Source organism: Agelaius tricolor, unplaced genomic scaffold (assembly GCF_023055355.1).
Source record: "Agelaius tricolor isolate 1412-34295 unplaced genomic scaffold, bAgeTri1.0.p SCAF_4, whole genome shotgun sequence".
In the NCBI taxonomy this organism is placed as follows: Eukaryota; Metazoa; Chordata; class Aves; order Passeriformes; family Icteridae; genus Agelaius; species Agelaius tricolor.
Genome location: NW_027269264.1, coordinates 6,333,733 through 6,340,231, shown reverse-complemented (window position 1 = coordinate 6,340,231; position 6,499 = coordinate 6,333,733).

The window sequence follows — 6,499 nt, the reverse complement described above, 5'->3', positions numbered from 1 at the left end:
AAAACAACAAAAAAACCAAACCAAAATGAAGCATTTATAGCATGTCTTTTGGAAACCCACTACAAAATCTTCACTTTAAAAGGAGGCTGTTCTTGAACACTACCTCACAAATCTTACCATGCTCTTCCTTCAAGCATTAAATGCTCTTTTTCAGGCCAGCTGTTCTCATCATCTTGGAGTAGCGGGAGCTGTGTATCCCATTATATAAACAAAAGCTGTGTTAAATTGAGTGTAGTTCTGAATAAATATAAACTGCAACATGAAAATGTGGTGGGACAACCCACATAGCTGAAATGCTGCACTGGATGGCTACAAGCTCTTAAGCAGAGACAGGAAATGGGGAAGAGGTGGAGGGATGGCCCTTTACATTAGGGAGGCTTTTGATGCTATGGGTGTTGAAACTAATCATGATGAAGCTGAATGCCTGTGGGTAAGAATTAAGGGAATGCCAACAAGGCTAACATCCTCCTGGGAGTCTGTTATTGTCCACCCAACCAGGAGGAAGAGGTCGACAACTTATTCTATAAGCAGATGGAGAATGTATCAGGATCACCAGCCCTTGTTCTTGTAGGTGACTTCAACCTACCAGACATCTGCTGGGAACTTAATACAGCAGAACAGAGACAGTCCAGGAAGTTCTTAGAGTGTGTAGAGGATAACTTTTGTCACAGCTGGTGAGTGAGCCCACCAGGGGAGGGACTATGATAGACCTGCTGTTTGCAAATAGAGAAGGGCTGGTGGGAGATGTGGTGCTTGGAGGCTGCTTGGGGCAGAGTGATCATGAAATTACACAGTTCTCGATATTTGGTGAAAAGAGGAGGAACACCAAGAAGACTTTTACATTAGACTTCTGAAGGGCAGACTTTGGCCTACTCAGGAGACTTAGAGAGTTCCTTGGGAAGCAGCCCTTAAAAACAAGGGAGTCCAGGAAAGGTGGGTGTGCTTCAAAACAGAGATCCTGAGGGCACAGGAACAGACTGTCCCTGTGTGCCGAAAGATGAGTTGATGAGGCAAACGCCCAGCTTGGATGTGCAATGAGGTTTTGAAGGAATTTAGGAATAAAAAGAGGATGTACCATCTTTGGAAGGAGGGTCAGGTCCCTCAGGAAGTATTTAGGAGGCTTGCTAGGGCATGTAAGAAAAAAATTAGAGAGGCCAAACTCAGTTTGACCTTATTTTGGCAACTTTTGTAAAGGATAATAAAAAATGTTTTTACAATAGTAATGGCAAAAGGAAGGGTAAGACCAACCTTTGCTCTCTACTGGATGTGGGAGGGAACTTAGTAACTGTAGATAAGGAAAAGACAGAAGTGCTTAATGCCTTCTTTGCCTCAGTCTTTAGTGGGAAGATGGCTTGTCCTCAGGACAGCTGTCCTCCTGGGCTGGTAGATGGTGTCAGGGAACAGAATGGTCCCCCCGTTATCAAAGAGAAGGCAGTCAGAGAACTTCTGAGATGCTTGGATATTCATAAATCTATGGACCCAGATGGAATCCATCCCAAGGTGATGAGAGAGCTGGCTGATGAGCTTGAGAAGCCACTATCCATCATTTACCAACAGTCCTGGCTCACTGGTGAGGTTCCAGATGACTGGAAGCTGGCCAATGTGACCCCCATTCACAAAATGGTGGGAAGGCAGATCCTGGTAATTATAGGCCAGTTAGCCTGACCTCAGTACCTGGCAAGGTAACGGAGCAGTTTATATTGAGCGTCATCACACAGCACTTACAGGATGGCCAGGGTATCAGACCCAGCCAGCGTGGGTTTAGGAGGGGTAGGTCATGTTTGACCAGCCTGATCTCCTTTTCTTCCACCTGCTGAATGCAGGAAAGGCTGTGGATGTTGTTCATTTAGACTTCAGCAAGGCCTTTGACATCGTCTCCCACAGCACACTCCTAGACAAGCTGGCAGCCCACGGCTTGGACAGGAGCACTCTTTGCTGGGTTAGGAACTGGCTGGATGGCTGGGCCCAGAGGGTGCTGAACGGTGCTGCATCCAGCTGGTGGCTGCTCACCCTGAGGGGTGTCCCTCAGGGGTCTGTGCTGGGGCCAGTTCTGTTCAATATTTTCATTGATGACATGGATGATGGGATTGAGTCTTTCATTAGTAAATTTACAGATGACACCAAGCTGAGAGTCTGTGTTGTTCTCTTGGAAGGTAGGAAGGCTCTGCAGAGACCTGGAATGGTTGGGTGGATGGGCAGAGTCCAATAACATGGTGTTTAATAAGTCCAAGTACCCAGTCCTGCATTTTGGCCACAACAACCCCCTGCAGCACTACAGGCTGGGGACAGTGTGGCTGCACAGTGCCCAGGCAGAAAGGAACCTGGGGGTGCTGGTGACAGCCGGCTGAACATGAGCCAGCAGTGTGCCCTGGGGGCCCAGAAGGCCAACAGCATCCTGGCCTGTATCAGGAACAGTGTGGCCAGCAGGAGCAGGGAGGTCATTCTCCTCTGTACTCAGCACTGGTGAGGCCACACCCTGAGTGCTGGGAAGGACGTTGAGTCACTTGAGCGTGTCCAGAGGAGAGCAACAAGGCTGGTGAGGGGCTTGGAACACAAGCCCTGTGAGGAACAGCTGAGGGAGCTGGGGTTGTTTAGCCTGGAAAAAAGGAGACTCAGGGGTGACCTTTTCACTCTCTACAACTTCTGAAAGGTGGCTGTAGTCAGCCTCTTTCACCAGGCAACAACTGACAGAACCAGAGGACACAGTCTCAAGCTGTGCCAAGGGAAATATAGGTTGGATATTAGGAAAAAGTTTTTCACAGAAAGAGTGATAAAGTACTGGAATGGTCTGCCCAGGGAGGTGGTGGAGTCACCATCCCTGGATGTGTTTAAAAAAAGACTGGATGTGGCACCCAGTGCCATGGTCTAGTTGAGGAGTTAGGGCATGGGTTGGACTCAGTGATCTCAGTGATCTTGAAGGTCTCTTCCAACCTAGTGATTCTGTGATTCTGTGATTTCAGACTGACCACGGACAGTTCTAATCACTAGAGGCTGAAGTAGAATAGTGATTTACATGATGGGTTGTTTTTCCCCCAAGTGAAAATAGTATGTACATGATGTCTCCTCGGGTTGAATCAAGATCTTCCAGAATGCTGTTTTCATTTCCATATGGCAGTGCTACTCATACATACCATCCTAAACACTCCCTTTCTCTATTTATTGTGTGTGTCACAAAAAAACCTCTTCAAACAAATAAAATACATTTTGAAGAGTCTTTAAATGTTTTAGACTGATTGGGGTTTCCATATCCAATTGTGTAAAGATACTGTATCCATAGTTATAGTCTTTCTCCTTGAATGGATTTTTGATTTTTCATTTTATGGCCATTTAGCACAGACTTTGCTTTGTATCACATGTGTCCTTTGTTCCCACAATCCTGTTTATGGCACCTCCACAAAACTTGACAGCTTTGAAGGCTTTTGATATAGGAAAAGCTTATGCATTATCTTACATGTGTGCATGAATGCACAGGTGTTGTGTGCTCATGACTCAAAACTGATCTTATCTCTAGAGAGTCACTGAGCATGTGCATAGGATTTAACATGATGGAGCCAAAAGCCTGCCCTCTCCAATCTCTGCAGTACAAGACATGAAGGTCTAGTAGCATATGGAAGGAAGGACCCTTTTTGAAAAGATAGCTGGATTTTTTTGGTTTTTTAATATCTTCTGGAATGGTGTTTTTCTATTGTAGTTTCCTGTGTGCCTATGTGCAGCCAGACACAAACGTTATCTTTGCCAAGGTAGACCACAGTGGGGAAAAGGCAAAGCAGTTGAGGAGAAGCTGTTGACAGCAGGGGAAAAAAATTTTACTGCCCTTGACCTGTCAAACTAGCCAAGCCTGCCAGTATCTCTGTGGCCTCAAGCCTACCTTATTGTTTGTACTGTCTGGAGTATGCTATTGAGAATCCTAGAAATTTGTCTTTAAACAGAATACTTGATGAAAAGCATGTGGGCTTTACGTGCCTGGTCTAGTAAATAAATACAATGTAGCCTCCTGATAGTCATGGTAAACCCTGTTACCATTTTATGTCTCATCTGGACAAAAATATAAAGATGCATTACAAAAAGAATATTGAGAGACAACTGAGAGTCCTTCTCAGGCTCACACTGAGCAATTGAAAAGCCATCTGCCATTATAAAAACATCCTGGGTGGTATTACTGGTGTAACTGGCACTCCAAATCAGAACAGGTGCTATCTTTAAATTTGCAAGTAGATTTTCCTGCACATCATCTGTGGATCCTTCCTCTCCCTGTTTATCCTAGTAAACAATCTTAAGAGGTAGCCTGCAGGACTTTGATTTCAATGATACAGAAAGAGAACTATTTTTTCAGGAAAAAATGTGTGAAACTGGTGACATTTTTCTTGAATTGGTGAGATTCTTGGTCCCCAAACTGACCATTTGACTTCTTGCCCAGTTAGTATTACACCTGTCTGTTTCATCCTGCTTCTGGGCTGAAATGATATAAACATAATAAACAGTTATGATTTTGCTAGGAGAGCATACGAGTTTTTTCAAGTTCACTTGGGTTAAGATGTGGGCATTGAATAGCAGTCTCTTTTCAGCCTGCCACTGATTCACAGTGTTTTTTATTCTGTTTTCACTGTGTATTTTATTCTGGTTGCATGTTTCATGTGCTGAATGGTTTTAGCTTGGTAGAAGTTTAACAAAAAGAAAATTATCAATGTAAACATCAAGGAAAATATTATGGTTGTAAAATTAAACCACAACAGTGGAGAAGGATATATAACCATGTTTTTAATCAGTCATCATTTCCTAGCAGAATTAAGACATTTGATTATTTCTCTGCTGGTATTATAAAAATAGACACCTTCCTCAGTTTTTGGTAGTACCTCGTGTGCCTGCTGTTGGAGCCAGATGACCACATGCTGACACATTCAGAGGTTCCTATTTGTGTGTAGAAAATAATCCTACAAGAAGTCAGCCACACAGCATATCTATTTTTTTCTATTTCATTTAATGCACAATAGATTTGGAGATCTTTATGACCCCTGTTCATATTGTGCAACTTCTTCTAATCAAGGTACAGGAATTTGCTCCTAACTCTAATTTCACATTCAATGTTCTATCTTCTTTTTGAAGTTCCAGTTCTTGAAATCAACAACATAGTATGCTCATCTTCTGTGTTAAAAAAATAGAAACAGGTTTCCCTTACAGCTGAGGAAGAACCTGCAAACCCACCCTTGTCTGTGATATGAACTTGCAGAGAATACAGCAAAGGCCTGACAGTTGTACAGATTTTTAAGATTACACATTTAAAGTAAGTTTAATCTATTTTAAGGTATGATTTATGATTTTTGAACTCTTCTAATAGGACATAGAAAGGTTTGGTTTGGAAGGGACCTAAAAAATCATCCAGTTCCACCCCCCTTGTCATAGGCAGGGAACCTCCCACTAGACCAGGTCGCTCAGAGCTCCATCCAGCTTTGTCTTTTCCTTGTTTCTCAGTATCATAGTTTGCATTTGCTACCTCAGATATGTATCACTGTTAAACCTAGATTGCTGTCTGTACAAATCTTTGCATATTTGGTACTCACCAAAATCGGAGGACGAGAGACATCTGTCATTAGTCATTAAGACAGGGCTAGATTGCTTACACTGTCCATTTTTTGGGTTTTTTTAAAGCATAATATCATAAATTATCATAAATTACATTTAAGTATTGATTTTATTGATTTAGTGTCAACAGTTAGCCAGCTTGACTTTATAGCTGGTGTGGAATTGGAATTCTGAAATTTAACATAACTTTCATAGCCAGAATTTAGGAATATACTTGATAATAATCATCAAGTTTGTATTTTTCTTGTGTAACAGCTCTTCCACAAATGTCTTCTAAACTTTTTCTAACCAGATTTCAGGTTACTTGTATTCACAGGTGCACAAATATTCCTGCATTTTGCATATACTGATCCAGTTAGTTATTTGAAAATGTGTCTAAGTATTCTATGTCAGATGAAATGAGTAAGGATGACATAGCAGAAACAGGTAACACAGATAATTGTAATTAATACAAAAAAAAGAGGCATATATTGCCCTATCACAGGAAACTAGACCAGTAAGTGGAGCTTGGAACTTCATCCTTGTATACAGGCTATTGAGAGTCACCTTACAAACCTCAGAAACCGGACATAATGACTTCTGTAGCAGCACTGAGTCTTTCAGGCTGGAAAGGATGTAGGGAGGTCTCTGGGCCAATCTCTTGCTTGAAGGAGGGTCAGACGTGAGATCGCACCAGATTGTCTTAAGAATCTCCAAGGGTGGACTGCACAACCTCTCTCTGTAACCTGCTCTGACTCTTGACTTACCTTCAGGGGGAAAAAAGTTGTTTCTAATATCTATCAGGAATTTCCTGTTTCAGTTGATCTTTTGTCTCTTGCCCTCCTGCTATGGTCTGCTGTGGTAAGCCCACTTCCATATTTTCCACCCCTTCCCTATGGGATACTGGAGGATGCAATTAACTGCCCTTGAAGCTATCTGC